The following is a 17,500-nucleotide window of genomic DNA, read 5'->3' as shown; positions in this document are numbered from 1 at the left end:
GAAAGAAAGAAAACAGACAGAAAAAGACGAATCACTCCCAGAAGAAGAGAAGGAACGAAAAGTCGAAGAAGGAGAGAGGAGAAAAAAGGATCTGTAGTAGTAGCATTGGTGGTAGTAGTGGTAGTAGTAGTAACAGAGAACACCCCAATATGAAAGAAGTAGGAATAGTAGTAATAGAAAACGTCGTGATTAAAAGGAGTAGAAATAGAAATAGAAAGAAATAGTAGTAGTAGTAGTAGTCGCTGACGTGGCGGTAGTGACGTTAGGGCATCTTCAGCAGGAGACAGCAGGGGACAGCAGGCAGCAGGAGCAGGGACAGACGCGTTATTATTTCCCGGCGTCCATTAATACCTGTCGTGGCGGGCCGAGGAGGAGATAAGCGTGACAAAGGCGGGACCTCACCTTATCTGGCCACGTCCCTTCCGCTTTGCCCCTCTCCCCTCCCTCCCCTTTCTTTCGCCAGTACTCTCTCTCTCTCTCTCTCTTCACTTTCGCTCGCTCCATTCGGTCCACGTCCCCCAGTAGGATTATTAAGTTCCCTTTTTCGTCTCATCACGTTTTGAAGACCCTTAGCGCCATTGGTAGCATATAAAATAGAGTTATATGATAAAATGATTCTCTCTCTCTCTCTCTTCCTTTCAGCCTCGTCACGATTCCTTTTCAATTAAGTGTCTCTTGGTCACGTGTTTCAACCCAATAACTCTTATAATTTTGGGAGGTCTCTCTCTCTCTCTCTCTCAGACACACAAAAAAGAGGACAACCAACCTTATCACGCAACAGTAACTTCCAAAATTCCTCCCAACACTTTTTTTTCCTTTCTCTAACCTCGGGCATGAAAGGAGAAATAGGAGGAAGAGGAAGAGGAAGAGGATGAGGAGGAAGGTCTGAAAGGTTTAAAACAAAAAGAAAGAAAGGGACAAAAACGAAACTTGACCACCGGAAACAGGGAAACACTGGGAAAGAGGAAGGAAATGATTGAAGAAAGGGTAAGGAGAGAGAGGATAAGGGTAAAGAGTGGGAAAGAGGAGGAGGAAAAGGATGCTGATTGTAAAGGGAAAAGGGAACATATAAGAGAAAGAAGAAGAGAGGCCAAGGAGAAAGGGTGGGAGATAAAGAGGAAGAGTGAACTGGATGGATAAAAGAAAATAAATAAATAAGGGAATTGAAGGAAAGTGCGATAGAATGACACGGATAGTGGATAGATGAACGAAAAGGGAAAATAAACATAGAAAAGAGAAAACCGGATGGAAAATGCGAGATAAATAAAGGAGAAGTGAGGGAAGGAGGAAGACAGACACGAGGAAGAGGTAACGAAGAAGGAACACCAGAAAATATTGAGACGTTTGAAAGGAGAGAGTCAAAGAAGAAAAGAAAAAAAGGTAGAATTGAAAAACAAGACGGAAGGAAAAATAGACAAAAAGGAGGAAGAGATTTCGAGAAAGGGACAGCAGGAGAGAAAGACAAAGAGAGAGAGGGAGAGAGAGAGAGAGAGAGAGAGAGAGAGAGAGTGAGAGAGAGAGAGAGAGAGAGAGGAGAGAGAGAGAGAGAGAGAGAGAGAGAGAGAGAGAGAGAGAGAGAGAGAGAGAGAGAGAGAGAGAGAGAGAGAGAGAGAGAGAGAGAGAGAGAGAGAGAGAGAGAGAGAGAGAGAGAGAGAGAGAGAGAGAGAGAGAGAGAGAGAGAGAGAGAGAGAGAGAGAGAGAGAGAGAGAGAGAGAGAGAGAGAGAGAGAGAGAGAGAATCAAAATTTGCTGTCATTTTTCAAGAGCTTTTATGTTCTCTAAATTCCCATGAAGTCGGAGGAACAATGGATAAGAAAAAAAGAGAAAACGAAAAGAAAAAAACAACTAGAAAAATGTCTTCCTGCACTTCCCTTCCTCTCCTCATCCTCCTCCTCCTTCTCATCTTCCTATCTTTTATTTTCTTTCCTTTGCCTCTTTCTTCTCCTCCTCTTTCTCCTTCATCGCCAGTATACATTTCCTTTCCCCATTCTTTCCTTCTTCATCTTCTTTTCTCTTTCTTTCCATTTTTTTCTTTCGTGTCCGCTTTCGCTTCCTCCTCCTAATCCTCCTCCTCCTCCTCCTCCTCCTCCCCGTCCTCCTCCTCCTCCTCCGCTACCGTCACCACCATCATTCTCTCAATAACTGCGTCGCTTCCTCAATAGACGAAATAAATGTTTGAAGGAGAAAAAAAAGAAAAAGAATATAAAAGAAAAATATAGAGGAAGATCAAAATGGTCTTTGTGCACGCGAAAGAACTCTATTTTTCTTCGTTCATTGCTGTAAAAAAAAAAAAAAAGAATAAAACTTGTATTCAACCTATTCTTTGTTTTTTCACCGTCAACGCTAAAAAGAAAATCGTGATAATATGTTTTTAAGTGCTTATAAGAGACTGATGAGCTATTTGATGACGTTCTTAGCTCCCTGATGCTGAAAAGACTCATATTTCTCTATTCCTCCCTGATGCTGAAAAGACTCATATTTCTCTATTCCTCCCTGATGCTGAAAAGACTCATATATTTCTCTATTCCTCCCTGATGCTGAAAAGACTCATATTTCTCTATTCCTCCCTGATGCTGAAAAGACTCATATTTCTCTATTCCTCCCTGATGCTGAAAAGACTCACATTTCTCTATTCCTCCCTGATGCTGAAAAGACTCACATTTCTCTATTCCTCCCTGATGCTGAAAAGACTCACATTTCTCTATTCCTCCCTGATGCTGAAAAGACTCATATTTCTCTATTCCTCCCTGATGCTGAAAAGACTCATATTTCTCTATTCCTCCCTGATGCTGAAAAAGACTCATATTTCTCTATTCCTTTACGATTCACACCCTAAAAAAAAAAAAAGAACGTGTGGGATATTAACTGCAAATGCTGAAACTTAGATCTATTTTCATTACCTCCTCAGTGCTATTCTAATCTCATCGTTTATTTATGCACAATTTCCTTTCATAACACCTATTTTTAGTTCTTTTCCACCTCAAAAAACTGAAAAATGGCGATGGACGTTGTTTGTGAATGCTAATATATAGATTAACTCTCATTCAACACTCTTTTCACTTGCAAGATCCCGAACTAACTTCCCACAATCTCATCTCATTTATCGTTTATTTATGCACAATTTCCTTTCATAACACCTATTTTTAGTTCTTTTCCTCCTCAAAAAACTGAAAATGGCGATGGACGTTGTTTGTGAATGCTAATATATAGATTAACTCCCATTCAACACTCTTTTCACTTGCTAGATACCGAACTAACCTCCCACAGAACAACGACTCTTCACGGACCTCTATATTCAGTGCCTGTAAATACGTCAGTCAGAGGAGCGTCTCCCTGCCTTCTAGCGGTGAGCGGCGCCGACCGTGACGTCACACCAAAACAACCAAGATGGCCGCGCGTCACCTAACATCGGACAGAGAATTTCTTGCACAAACAACGGCGGTAACGGGACACCTGATGATGACAGAGAGAGAGAGAGAGAGAGAGAGAGAGAGAGAGAGAGAGAGAGAGAGAGAGAGAGAGAGAGAGAGAGAGAGAGAGAGAGAGAGAGAGAGAGAGAGAGAGAGAGAGAGACGATAGAGAGGAAACCTTAGTAAATACTTTAGGGAGATAATGGGTGATTCTGCTTCTAAACGACTTAATTGCATTACTCCGCATGGCTATAATTGGGGGCTGATTACACTCTCTAATGACATCATTATGCTATATATCTGCCGGCCGGGGCGGGGGGGGGATGGGGTGGTGGTAGGGGATCTCTCTTTCTTCCCCGGACTCTTTTTCCTTCATAACGCGTAGTAAAAACTTAATTATATTGCTCAAACCTCCCCCCCCCCCCCCCTTGTCTTTGTCTTTTTCTCTCTCACTCATTCTCTCTCTTTTTTCATCGCTTGCATTGTTTTTTTTTATTTTCTTCCTCTCCTTAATTATTCCCTTTACTCGTTTTATTTCTGCTTGTGTTTCATGATTTCTTTTCCGTTTCATCTTTGGGTTTATCAATATTTTCGTTTTATCTATATTCCTTGCTTAGTCTATCTGCCATTTGCCTATCTGTCCATCTATCTATCTATCTATCTATCTATATATCTATCTATCTATCTATCTACGCTTCTATCTACCTATCTAGAAGGAAAAAAACAAGCAAACAAAAAAAACACCCAGACAGGAATGCATTAAAGAAAATAAGAAAACAATGAAAGAAAGAAAATGAATGAAAGTAAGTGAAAGAGAGAGAAAAAGAAAGAGATAACATTGCGTATCAGTCGAATCCCTCAGGCAATCAGTTACTAAATCAATCGCCAGGGAAGAGTACCTCGGGGGAAAGTATATAAGAGAAATTATATAGAGAGGAGTCAATTACGTAGATCTGAGAGCTATACGCTACCTCATTATCTTATTCGTGCGATTCCTTTGTCTGAGGATTAAAAAATATTAACTTGCCGCTGAAGAATTATGATATTTTTTGCCTCTATTTAAAAACGCGGTAATATTTTCACGGAAGGGAACAAGGAAGATACGATTCTGCAGCGCTGTCTTCCTGATTGTTGAAGAGAAAAAGAGAGAGAGAGAGAGAGAGAGAGAGAGAGAGAGAGAGAGAGAGAGAGAGAGAGAGAGAGAGAGAGAGAGAGAGAGAGAGAGGAGGAGGAGGAGAAGGAGGAGGAGGAGGAGGAGGAGAAGGAGGTGTAGGAGGAGGAATAAGGGGAGGAGGAGGAGGAGGAGAAGGAAAGGGAGGAGGAGGAGGAGAGAAAGGGAATGTTATAAGAAAAGGAGTTGGAATGTGTGTGTGTGTGTGTGTGTGTGTGTGTGTGTGTGTGTGTGTGTGTGTGTGTGTGTGTGTGTGTGTGTGTGTGTGTGTGTGTGTGTGTGTGTGTGTGTGTGTGTGTGTGTGTGTGTGTGTGTGTGTGTGGTCCTTCTTTCTTTCTTCTTCCTCTGTTCATTCCTCTGTTCATTCTGTTCTTTCCTATCTCTCTTCATCCCTCTGCTCTTCCTCTTCCCCTTTAATTCCTCTTCTCTTCCTCTCCCTTCTTCCTTTGTAGCCACCTTTACTTTTCCTCCCTAAGCACGCATCCTCCTTCACCTGATCCTTAAGGGCACAGTCTCCTCTTTATCACTTCATTCTCTTCTCCCTTCATACGGTGGCCCTCCTCTTTTCCTCCTATACTCTTCTCTTTCTTTTCAGTCTTTCTCTCCTCCTCGTTTTCGTTTCCTGTTTTTGCTTTCTCTTGCTCTTCTCTTCCTTTTGACATTCTAGCTTGTTGTTTCTTGTCGTTCCTCTTTCTGCTCATCCTCTTCCCTTCTTCGTTTTCCATTTCCTTTCTCCATCTTCTCTTCCTCATGTTGATTCCTTCCGTCTCTCTGGCGTCCCAAATTCCCTCTTCTTTTACTTCATCTCTGCTGCCATCTCCTTCCCTTCCGTCATCACTTTTATCCCTTCCCTTCTCCCCTCTCTCCTCTCCCCTCTTTCTCCCTTCGTAAAACTTTTCCATTATCATTTATGTTTCTTTCCTCTGTTTTTTTTTTTTACAACAACAAAGGGGACGGCTCAAGGGTAACAAAAAAGTGCAAAAAAAAAAAAAAAGCCCGCTACTCACCGCTCCCATAATAGACAAAAGTAAAGAGTAGCCAAAAGAGAGGTCAATTTCGGGTGGAGAGGTGTCTTGATACACTCTTCTTGAAAGAGGTCAAGTCATAGGCAGGAGGAAATGCAGACGAAGGAAGGCTGTTCCAGAGCTTACCAGTGTAAGGGATTAAAAAGTGAAGATGCTGGTTAACTCTTGCATAAGGGGTTTGGACAGTATAGGGATGAGCTAGAGTAGAAAGTTGAGTGCAGCGAAGCCGCGGGAGGGGGGAGGCATGCAGTTAGCAAGTTCAGAAGAGCAGTCAGCATAAAAATATCGAGAGAAGATAATTTAAGAGGTAGAAGACTGTCAGTATGAGGAGGGGAGTTGATGAGACGAAGAGCCTTTGACTCTTCTTTGTCCAAGAGAGCTGTGTGAGTGAAGCCCCCCCACCGCATGTGATGCATACCCCATATGAGGGCGGACAAGGCCCCTGAATATGAACAGCATCTGTGTGGGGGGGAGAAAAACTGGCGGAGACGATACAGAACGCCCAGCCTCGAGGAAGCTGATTTAGTGAGAGAGAAGATATGGAGTTTCCAGTTGAGATTTTGAATTAAGGATGGATCGAGGATGTTTACTTTATCTTTCTGTTTTGTTTGTATGGTCTTCATCTCTCTCTCTCTCTCTCTCTCTCTCTCCAGGCTCCAGATGGATTACTAATAATCTAGAAATCTGAAGGGCACGCAACGCTAAGTAAACAAGCCTCCTCCTCCTACTACTCCTATTCCTCCTCCTCCTCCTTCTCCTCCTCCTCCTCCTCCACTTCTTCTTGGTTTTTCTCCTCTTCCTTTTTTTTTTAACTGTCTTTACATTTTTTTCTTTTGTTGTCTTACATTTTTTTCAACATTCTTCTATTTGTTGTCTTGTTTTCCTCTTCTTTTACATTATTATCCGGCCGTTTTCTTCTTCTTGTTCTTGTTCGTCTATAATATTCTTTCCTTTCTTGTTCTTCTCGATTCTTCATTTTTCATTATCTTGTTTTTTCATTCTTACGGTCTTGTTTTCTGCTTCTAAATCCTCGTTTTTCTTCCTTATCTTCTTGACCTCGTTCTTCTTCGTCTGTAATCTTCTTTTCCCTTTTCTTGTTTTTTTTTTCTCAGTTTTATTCTTCCTTCCTTTTTTCTCTCCTCTTTGGCATGCGACACCAACAACATCTCCCTTCCTTCCCTCCCTCTCCCTCAACCACTATCAGTCTATATATAACGACTTCTCTTTCCTGTTCATTTATTATAATATGCTTCCCCTTCCTGTTCTTCTTCCTCCTCCTTCTTCCTTCCTTCCTTTCTCCTGTTCCTCCTCCTCCAGATCTCCAACTTTCCTGTATTTTTTCCCCTTCCTCTGAGCTCTTAATCCTCCTCCTTATTAATTTTTTTCCCGTTTCCTGATCGTCTTTATACTTTTTTTCCCTTTCCTTCCTCCTTCTGTCCTCCTCTAATTGTCCCATTTCAGTTTCTTCCTCTTTATCCTCCCTCTTTTCCCATTTCCTATTCGTCTTTTTTCTTTTCTTTCCTTCTTTCCTCCTTCTGTCTTCCTCTAATTGTCCCATTTCAGGTTCTTCCTCTTTATCCTCCCTCTTTTCCCATTTCCTATTCGTCTTTCTTTTCTTTCCTTCTTTCCTCCTTCTGTCTTCCTCTAATTGTCCCATTTCAGCTTCCTCTTTATCCTTCCTCTTTTCCCATTTCCTATTCATCTTTTTTATTTTCTTCCTTCTTTTCTTCTTCTGTCTTTCTTTTTTTCATCTCATTTCCCCTTTCTCCTCTTTATCCTCTCCTTTTTTTTTCTTATTTTCTGATCATATTCCTATTTTTTCTATCTTCTCTTATTTCCACTTTTAAATTTCCTTAGATTGTTTTTATTTCTTGCTTTAATTAACACTCTCTTTCGTAGGTATTCTTCCTCTCTTCCTTTTTAAGCGCATTCCCCTTTCTATCTTCTTCTTTTTAGTCTTCTTTTTCTTTCTTCTCTTTCTTCTTTTTTCTTCTTTTTTCTTCTTTTTTATTTTTTCATGTTCCTCTTCTTGTTCTTGTCCTTCTTCATTTACTTTTCTTCTCTTTTTCTTCTCCATTTTCTTCTTTTTCTTCTTCTTCTTCTTCTTCTGCTTCTTCTTCCTCAAACTTCCTCCCATGAACTTGACGGAAGGAAGTTTGAAGTTGCCACAAGTATTTTTTTCCTCTAAAGTCTAAACTGACTCATTTGCTCCACATTAAAGGTCTTGCCTCCAGCCTAGACTAAACCGACCGCCTATTGACACCTCTTTCCCTTCATCCTCCTCTTCTTCCTCCTCTTTTTCTCCCCCTCCTAAAGCTCTCTCTACTGTCACCTTTCCTCCTCTTCCTCCTCCTCCACTATATACTCTTCTATTTCTTCTCCTTCTCTTTCCCTTCCTTACTATTATTGATATTCACCTTCTTCTCTTCCTCTCCACTTACCCTTCCATCGTTCCTTTCCTTCCCTCTCTCCTTTCTGCCTCTCTATCCCTTCCACTCCTTTTACAAACTCTCCTTCATCTTTACCTTCTCTATCTCTCTTTTCTTCGTTCCTATCTTCCTTCCTTCCCTTTCCTTCCTTTTCAGTCCCTTCCCTTCCCTTCCCTTCCTTCCAATCCTTTTCCTTCCTTCCTTCCTTCCTTCCAATCAGTTCCTTCCAATCCCTTCCCTTCCTTTCCTTTCAATCCCTTCCCTTCCCTTCCTTCCAATTCCTTCCCTTCCCTTCCTACCAATCCCTTCCCTTCCTCTCTTTCCAGTCCCTTCCCTTCCTTCCTTCCAATCCCTTCCTTTTCCTTTCCTTCCAATCCCTTCCCTTTCCTTTCCTTCTAATCCCTTCCCTTCCCTTTCTTCCAATCCCTTCCCTTCCCTTTCTTCCAATCCCTTCCCTTTCCTTTCGTCCCATCCCTCCATCTTTCCTTTCTCTATTTCTGATTCCATCGTCCATATCTCCCTCCCCACCCTTCCTTCTCTGTCCTCCTCCCTTTCCTTTCTCTTTCCTTTCGTCTCTTTGTCCCCACTTTTACCTTCTCTCTCTCTCCTTTCATCGTCCCTATCCTCCTCCCTTCCCTTGCCTTTTCCTTATTCCCTTCCCTTTCCCTTTCCTTCGTCCCTTATTTCCCTCCTTCAAGGTCACACGGATGGCCTTCCCTAAGGCACGTTCTTCCTCTCCGGAGCCTTGAAGGATTCGAGGGGAAGAGGAGGAGGAAGGGGGAGGGGGCGGAAGGGTGGGGGAGGGAAGAGATGAAGAGGATGGAAAGATTGGGAGACAAGGGCACGAGGGGATAACGGGAAGAGGAAGGAGAGGAGAAAACAAAGGGGAAGGAGAAGAAAGAATGACGAGGAAGACGATGGAGGAGGAGGAGGAGGTGGAAGGAAAGCAGGAAGAAAAAGAAAGGAGAAAGGAAAAGATTAAAGAAAAGTGATAGAAAATATGAGAGAAGGTTGAAGGAAGACAAGAGAAAGAATGGGGAGGGAGGGAGAATATGGATAAGGGAAAAATGAGAAAAAAATAAACAGGAAGGAGAAAGATGAGGAGGAAGAAGTGGAGATAAAAGACAAACTATAAAAGGAAAAGAAAAGAGAGATAATATGAACAATGGTTAAAGAAAAAAAAAAACAATAGGAGGGGTGTATGAATGCGAAAAGAAAACATACACACACATAAAAAAAAAGATAAGGGAGGAGGGGAAAAGGAGAAGATAAAAGACAGACAATAAAGAGCAAGTGAAGAGAGAAAATATGAAAAATGGCTGAAGGAAGACCAAAAAAGAAAGAGAAGATGGGAGGTGTGCGGAGGCGAAAATGAAAAGTAGAAAGGAAGGAGATGAGAACCAGGATGAGGAAGAGGAGTACGAGGACAACAACGAGGAGGAGGAGGAGGAGGAGGAGGAGGTGGAGATAAAGAACAGTCGAGGAGCAGAATTAAGATATGTTGAGTCACGTCAGGGACTAGAGAGTGAAGAAAACGGGGCTAGGGCGACAATGAAAGGGAGGCAGTGGGCGAGGAGGAAGAGAGAGGCTTCCGGGGAGAGGAGATTGGATAGGGCGGAGTTGAGAGGGAGATGAGCAGACTGGAGCCAGGGAGAGATCACGAAGAGAGACAACAAGAGAATGAGAATGAGATAAAGGAGGAGGGGAGGAGGGGAACCATGGAAAAAATTGAGATAGAAGAATGAAAAAGCAGGAGAAGAAGGAAGTTGAAAATAGAGGAGGAGGGGAGGAAGGGAAACGGGAAGAAAATAAGAAAGGAGAATGTAAAAGCAGATGGAAGTTGAAAGTAGAGGAATAGCAGAGGTGAGGAAAGTGGGGACAAAGAGACGAAAGGAAAGAGAAAGGAAAGGGAGAAGGACAGAGAAGGAAAGGGAAGGAGGGAGATGGGGACGATGGATTCAGAAATAGAAAAAGGAAAGATGGGGGAGATGGGACGAAAGGAAAGGGAAGGGATTGGAAGGAAGAGAAGGGAAATGATTGGAAGGAAGGGATGGGAAGGGATTGGAAGAATAAATGGAATAAATGAAAGCAGAGGGTAGAGGGGAAAGATGGCAAAGACTGATAAGAAGGGAATGAAAATGAGATAGAGGAGAAGAAGAGGAAGGAAAACGTGGAAGAAATTGAGATAGGAGAATGAAAAAGCAAGAGGTGAAGGAAGTTGAAAAGAGAGAAAAAGGAAAGTTGAGATAAAGACTAAAAGGAAGCAGAGGGGAAAGGGAAAAAGAGATAACAAAGACGGATAACAAGAGAATAAGAACAAGGAAATAATATGAGAAAGAGGATGATAAAAAAGAAAGCGAATAAGGGAGATTAAAAGAAAGAGGAAAAATAGGCAAGGTGAAGAACAAGAGGAAACAATGCGGATAAAAAGAGAATGAAAAGGAGTAGAACGAATAGGAATAAAGGAGGGAAATGATGATGATGGGTATAAAATGTTGGAAAAGAAAGGAGTTAAAAGAAAAGGCAAAAAGTAAAGGAAACAGAAGGTAAAGGAAAGAAAATACAGAAACAAAAAAATAAGGTGAAGATAAAAGAGAAGGAAAAGAATAACGAAAAAGAAGTTGAAGACAAAGAGGAAAAGCAAAGGTAGAGTGATGAATAAAAGAAAACAGAAGATAAAGGGAAGAAAAGACAGAAACAAGAGAATGGGGAGAAGGGAAAAGAGAAGGAAAAGAATAACGAAAAAGAAGATAAAAAGGAAAGGCAAAAGTGAGGTGATGGAAAAAAGAAAACAAAGGGTGAAGGAAGCGAGGGGAAAGAAAGAGATGGATGCGGAGGCGTGGCGAGGGAGGAAAAGAGGGACAGGATGGATTTGAGAGAGAGGAGAGCAGACATTAGGCGGGGCAGGGACAGAGAGAAGGAAAAAAAGGATAAGCTGATGTGAGCGCTTACCACCACCATCACTACTACTACACACACACACACACACACACACACACACACACACACACACACGCACGCAACTGACGCAGCTGCCAGTAAAGTAAAAATTGAAACTTTTTGCCAAACACGCATTCATCCACTTGGCTTCCCCCCTCTCGCTTTTTTTTTATTTTCCTTTTCACCCTACCTCCCCAAGCGCGTTTCTCTCTCTCTCTCTCTTTCACTTTTCTCCTCTTCTAGTTCTTTCTCTTTCTTAATCACCCGAGGTTCATTTCCTCTCCCTTTCCTCTTTCCTACCAATCTGACCCTTCTCTCTCTCTCTCTCTCTCTCTCTCTCTCTCTCACACACATTGCATACTTTTTCTCGTGTTATTTATCCTTCTTTCTTGTCTTTCTCTCTTCTAATTATCTGTTTATTTACCTGATTCTCTTCTTTGCTATCTATCTTCTCTTCGTCTTTCCTGTTTACCGTTTCCACTTTTACCTCTCTTTTATTTCTCCTTCTTTATCTATCTGCTCTTTAATTATTTCTCATTCCCAATACGTTTCTTCTTTTTAGCCCTTCTTCTACTTTTGTCTTAAATTCCTTTTGTTCTCTTTCTTTCCCTTCCATCCTTCCTCTTTGGTTCCCCTCTTCTTTGTTCCGTTTTCCTCTCTTTCTTCCTTCTCTTATCCCTCTCTTTCTGCCTCTGTCCTCCTTTCTTTCGTCTCTTGTATTTTTTTATCGGTTATCTGTTTTTCTCCTTTTTTATCTGCTATTTCTTCTCCTTTCATCTGTTTTCTTCGGATTCTTCTCTCTTTGTTTATCTCTAAGCTTGTCTCTGTCTTTCTTTCTTGATTTCCTGCCTCTCATCTCCTTTTCCTCTATATATAATGGTATCTGTTATTCCTCTATTTTAATCTGTTATTCTTCTTTTCTAATTCCTCTCTCATCTTTTTATCAGTTTTCTTCCGTTTGTTCTATTTCACCCTACTCTATCTGCCTCTTTCCTCCTTTCCTGATTCCCTGCATCTCTTCATTCTCCTTCTCTTTTTCTTCTTCCTCTTCTTATTCGTCTTTTGCGTCTCCTGTTTCCTCACCCCAGACGCCAGAGGGCAGTACACGGTCGAGGGGACTGCTCTTGGGAATGCTCCTGGCCCTTCCTTCCCTCTCACACCCTTGCGTCAATGTGTCACAAACCAACCAAGCCCCTCACGACGTTGACTGATTCTCTCTCTCTCTCTCTCTCTCTCTCTCTCTCTCTCTCTCTCTCTCTCTCTCTCTCTCTCTCTCTCTCTCTCTCTCTCTCTCTCTCTCTCTCTCTCTCTCTCTCTCTCTCTCTCTCTCTCTCTCTTCGTCAGGCGCGTCCCTCGGGAGAGAGTGTGTTTTCCATGCTTCGTTTTATTATTTTTTTTGTCAAAACACACACACACACACACACACACACACACACACACACACACACAGACACACACACACACACACACACACACACACACACACACACACACAGATAAATAAACAAGGAAACGAAAAAACCGGTCCACTGTTTCCCTTCCCTTCCCACTCGCTCTTATTTCCTTTACTAACTGTTTCGTACTTTAACCATTTTCTCCACTTTACTCCACTTCACTCCACTTTACTCCGCTTCACTCCACTTTACTCCATTTCACTCCACTTCACTCCACTCCACGTACTCCCTTTCCCTCGCTACAAGTCGTCACCTCCATCACATTTCCTTCTTCAAAACATCTCCATCTTTCCTCCTGGTTTCTACGTCTTCCTTACAGAGAGCCCTCCTCCCCTCCTTTCTCCCTCCCCATTCCTCCTTCTCCATGTGCTCTCCTCCTTCACTGCCTCCCTGCATCTCTCCATCCCTCCTTCCCTCTCTCATTCTTCCATTTTTCCTCTTACATATTTCACTTGAATTATCCTGTTTGCGAGTGGGTACGCCGGCGCGCTGCCCACCACCACCACCACCACCACCACCACCGTTTTTTTCTTGTTATGATGTGTGTTTGTTTGCTTGTTTGTTTGTTTGTTTGTTGCGGTTCATGCGTCCGGTAGGAAATGGACACATGCATATTTTGGTGCGTATAATATTGGCTGCGAAAAGGTTGCATAAAATTCACCATAAAAAAATAGCATGGCGTCGTTCTAAACACTTTGCTCGCGTTACATACTATCTCCTTTTTTCATAGTAATAATAAATACTACTTCAGACTATTGAGAGTTACTATTGAGACCGCAGGAGGAAAGGGGGGGGGGGGGGTCGCAGCTAGCAAGAAAACAGCGATCCATAAATATCAAAGGAAGAAACTCAGCAGCGAATTTTACGGGCTGGAAGACAGTCAGCAAGAAGAGGAGGAGGAGGAGGAGGAGGAGGAAGAAGGGGAAGAGGAGGAGAGGAGGAGTTCGCTTCTTTTTTTGCAGTTACAAGATTGCCAAGTCTTATGAAACTTCAGACAAGTCTTTTTCCACAGTTACTTACCCCGACAGACCTAACGAGTGACGGGTCCCTGGAGCACGCGGCTGAGCGCATGAGGAGAGCCGTGTGCAGTGCTTCTGAGGATGTTTGTTGCCTGCCCCGCCACAGACGCTTTTATCTTAAGGGGGGCGTCATACTAATTTGTAACTCCCAGAAAAGTTGGCAGAAAAAAAATCAAATTGGTTTAAACTTTATGACTCTCTATTGCGCCGTGAGAGGGAGCGAGGGATATGTGATAATTAACGCGGGTATTTTGTTTTGTATTTTTATACGTAGTAAAGGATGCAGCTCAAGGGGGGGAAATGATCTATAAATAAAACAGCTCTCGCAAATACGAAATGGGTTTAGATGATAACTCTTGGATTATTAACCGATTTACCGTAACAGTTCACCATTTTACAGTAAAGAAGATGCTCAAAGTAAAAAAACTGTTCATACAAATACCAGATGATACCACAAAAGATTATTTCCCGCTTTTCCAATTTACATAACACAGAAGATTATTTCCCCATTTCCCAATTTACATAACACAGAAGATTATTTCCCGATTTCCCAATTTACATAACACAAGATTATTTCCCGATTTCCCAATTTACATAATACAGAAGATTATTTCCCGATTTTCCAATTTACAGACAGATTTATTCACCGTATCATATTGGGCCCCATCTCTAGTCTCCCCATTCTCATCTATCTCCTCTCTACCTCTACCTGATTCACTTTACATCTCCTATTACTATCTACACAAATTAAGAAGTAAAATGAGGTGAGTTTAACCAATGACAATTTCTACATGATTCCCTACATGTATATCCTCTCTCCTACACATACTGAGAAACATTATGAAGTGCTTTTATCTATTGCCATGCAGAGTAATTACATGCTGCACACACCTGAGACAATTAAGCTTCAGGTAGAGGAGGATCTTACCTGAGTGGCATGTGCGCAGGTAAGGCGATTAAGTAGTGGAGTTCCCAGGCAGCAAGGTTGACACGGTGGCCTTTGTTAAGCGCTTTCTCAGGTGCGTCAACTTTATATACCTGTGAATGAAGTACAGAAAGAGGAAGTAATTAATTGTTGCAGTAAGTGTTGTTAAGCTAAACTTTCTGCATGCCGAGTGTTGCATATGTAAATTTTTCGTATCCGGTCAAATTTTTCCTCGACAGTTATATAAAAGAAGAATTGGTGAGAGTTTCGGAGTTAGATAATTTGAGGAAGGCAAAAAAGAGGGAGAGGAGGAACAAAACACTAAAAACAACCGGCCTCTTGTTTCCATATACAGATAAATAACCAAGGCGAAAGAAAATAAATAAAAATATGCCAGCTGAAAACGAACAAAATTAAAGGAAAAAAATAAACACTGAAAAGAAAAGGGACAAAAAAAGAGGAAACAAAAGAATCAAAGTTAGAAATGAAGATGAAAAATATGAGGGTTACCTTTGTCTGAAAATTGTGAAGACTCAGAAAGGTCCAGAGAGAGAGCGAGCGAGAGAGCGAGAGCAAGAGCAAGAGAGAGAGAGAGAGAGAGAGAGAGAGAGAGAGAGAGAGAGAGAGAGAGAGAGAGAGAGAGAGAGAGAGAGAGAGAGAGAGAGAGAGACAGAGAGAGAGAGAGAGAGAGAGAGAGAGAGAGAGAGAGAGAGAGAGAGAGAGAGAGAGGAGAGAGAGAGAGAGAGAGAGAGAGAGAGAGAGAGAGAGAGGAGAGAGAGAGAGAGAGAGAGAGAGAGAGAGAGAGAGAGAGAGAGAGAGAGAGAGAGAGAGAGAGAGAGAGAGAGAGAGAGAGAGAGAGAGAGAGAGAGAGAGAGAGAGAGAGAGAGAGAGAGTGGAGAGAGAGAGAGAGAGAGAGAGAGAGAGAGAGAGAGAGAGAGAGAGAGAGAGAGAGAGAGAGAGAGAGGGAGAGAGAGAGAGAGAGAGAGAGAGAGAGAGAGAGAGAGAGAGAGAGAGAGAGAGAGAGAGAGAGAGAGAGAGAGAGAGAGAGAGAGAGAGAGAGAGAGAGAGAGAGAGAGAGAGAGAGAGAGAGAGAGAGAGAGAGAGAGAGAGAGAAATTGCATGTGTGTACGTCAGTGTGCAATTAGTCAAGATCTACACACAACACTCATGTTTTCTCTCTCTCTCTCTCTCTTCTCCTTCCTCTTATCGACCAAAACTTTATCATGGCAAAATATCTCCATGTCCTTTTCACCTGTAGGAAATTTTCTGAAAAGTTTGAAGATATCCAGTCATCCAATCGTCCTCCTCCTCCTCCTCTTACTCCTCCTCCTCCTAACCTTCTTTCACTTCCTGTTCCTGCTCTTCGTCTTCTTTCCTCTACTTCATCTTGAGATCACTCGGTGGTTCAAAATGTAGCAAAAATCTATTATAATTTACACCTATATTTTCTATCTATTTGGAAAGCAGAAAGAGACAGCTTATAGAAGTGGTATAAGCCTTTGAGTTGCTATCCCGATTCAGTAACTTAAAATCACTGAAAGAGGCGTCGTGTGCCAGTAGGTGTCAGAACAATACACGGAATAGATCCTTCCTCTTTAGCGGCAGGAGTGAAGAGGCTGTTCCCGCTCTTACGTTCAGCATCACAACACAAAAGTCCTTCCATATGATTCACTTTGCAGGTTTTCATATGTCACCTTGATGCTAGATTAGATTAGGTATTGTTATAAGCCAAAGACGTTATTTGCTGAGGCGTCTTCCATATTTCCCTGTTTTCCTTGTCCTCGCCTCCCTCCGCAAGCTATCTAAAACTCTTGAATAGGGACGGAGAAAGAAAAAGTTGAGCGTAATATTTTCAGAGATAATCACATTGTCCCCGTCTCTCTCTCTCTCTCTCTTGAAGGCTGCTGCGAGTTTTCCATTTCTCTTAATTTATAGTTTTATAGACGACATAAAATGAAAAAAAACTTCATTCTTTAACGCGCGGGAGCTGTGTGTGTATGTGTGTGTGTGTGTGTGTGTGTGTGTGTGTGTTAAGACTACTACTACCGCCTTGCCTGAGGGAAGCGAGGGGATTAGTGTGGGGGGGGGAAGGAGAGAGAGAGAGAGAGAGAGAGAGAGAGAGAGAGAGAGAGAGAGAGAGAGAGAGAGAGAGAGAGAGAATTAGGCTTTGAACATCCGAGCTCTACTTCCATCCTTATCTGTCTCCCGCTTATTCATCCTCCCTCCCACCTCCCTCTCTTCCGTGTGGTTCCCCATTACATAACCTCTCCTTTCCGCCATACACACACACACACACACACACACACACCGCCGATAAATTAAGTGGCGAGAGGAGCAGTGTGACCAGAATTACTATTACAGTGGCCTATTTTTTTCATTTAGTCTCGCGTCGCTTCTAATCACCCGCCGCCGACGTCCGAACCGACTCATCGATTACCACCCTGAAAAAATAGTTGGTCAGTTAGAGTTGTGTGCCAGCTCTTAAGAGGAGATACTATAAAATAAATAAAAGAGACAATAAATGACACAACCGGTGGTCAGCGGACTGCCGCGGTATCCTTGAGGACCCGAGTCAGTCCCGCCCGCCGCTACAAACAAGCTGGCGTATTTCAGTCATTGTCTAGGGGCCTAAGACTACCCATGTCCTGAAGACCATCTGTCAACCTAGACTAGCGAAGCTCTGTGGAGAGGGTCAAGTGGAGCTCCGCCGGGGCAGCTTGAGCCAAGGAAGAATGGTATCATTATAAAACGTTTGCCGGCGCCAGAAACGGACATAAGATTAAAAAAAATACATCACTCACTCAGCTATCGCATCGCTTCCACATTCACCACACTTTTCCTGACCACCACATCACCTCTCCCCCCCCCCCCACACACACACACGTACACGATATCACACACACCGTCTCGCCAATATTCAGATCGGAAACAAAATCGCGTCGGCGTCCGCCTCGCCAAGCACACGGCGCTGACCCAATAAGCGACGCCCTTTGATCCGCCGCCGCCGCCGCCGAGGCCACGAGTTACGCGCACGCCTAGGGAGGGGGGAGGAAAAGGGGGAAGAGAGGAGGGAAAAGGGAGAGGAGGGGAAAGGGGGAGGAGGAGAAGAGGGGGAGATGGTAAGAGGG

The 17,500-nt window shown here is 42.8% G+C and overlaps 2 protein-coding genes across 9 annotated transcripts in view; one reads left to right on the top strand and one right to left on the bottom strand.

Annotated features, from left to right (window-relative positions):
- The window catches only part of LOC127007129 (mucin-5AC-like), a 296,085-nt gene that overhangs the window by 76,357 nt on the left and 202,228 nt on the right, over window positions 1–17,500 (bottom strand). For all 3 annotated transcript variants that reach the window (XR_007760078.1, XR_007760079.1, XM_050877777.1), the window contains one exon: window positions 14,376–14,485. The gene's annotated coding sequence lies outside the window, so the exon portion shown is untranslated. The remainder of the gene's footprint in view (window positions 1–14,375; window positions 14,486–17,500) is intronic.
- The window catches only part of LOC127007131 (uncharacterized), a 157,056-nt gene that overhangs the window by 42,337 nt on the left and 97,219 nt on the right, over window positions 1–17,500 (top strand). The window lies entirely within an intron of this gene.

This window comes from Eriocheir sinensis, chromosome 34 (assembly GCF_024679095.1).
Source record: "Eriocheir sinensis breed Jianghai 21 chromosome 34, ASM2467909v1, whole genome shotgun sequence".
Classification (NCBI taxonomy): Eukaryota; Metazoa; Arthropoda; class Malacostraca; order Decapoda; family Varunidae; genus Eriocheir; species Eriocheir sinensis.
This window is presented reverse-complemented; position numbering and strand designations above follow the sequence as displayed.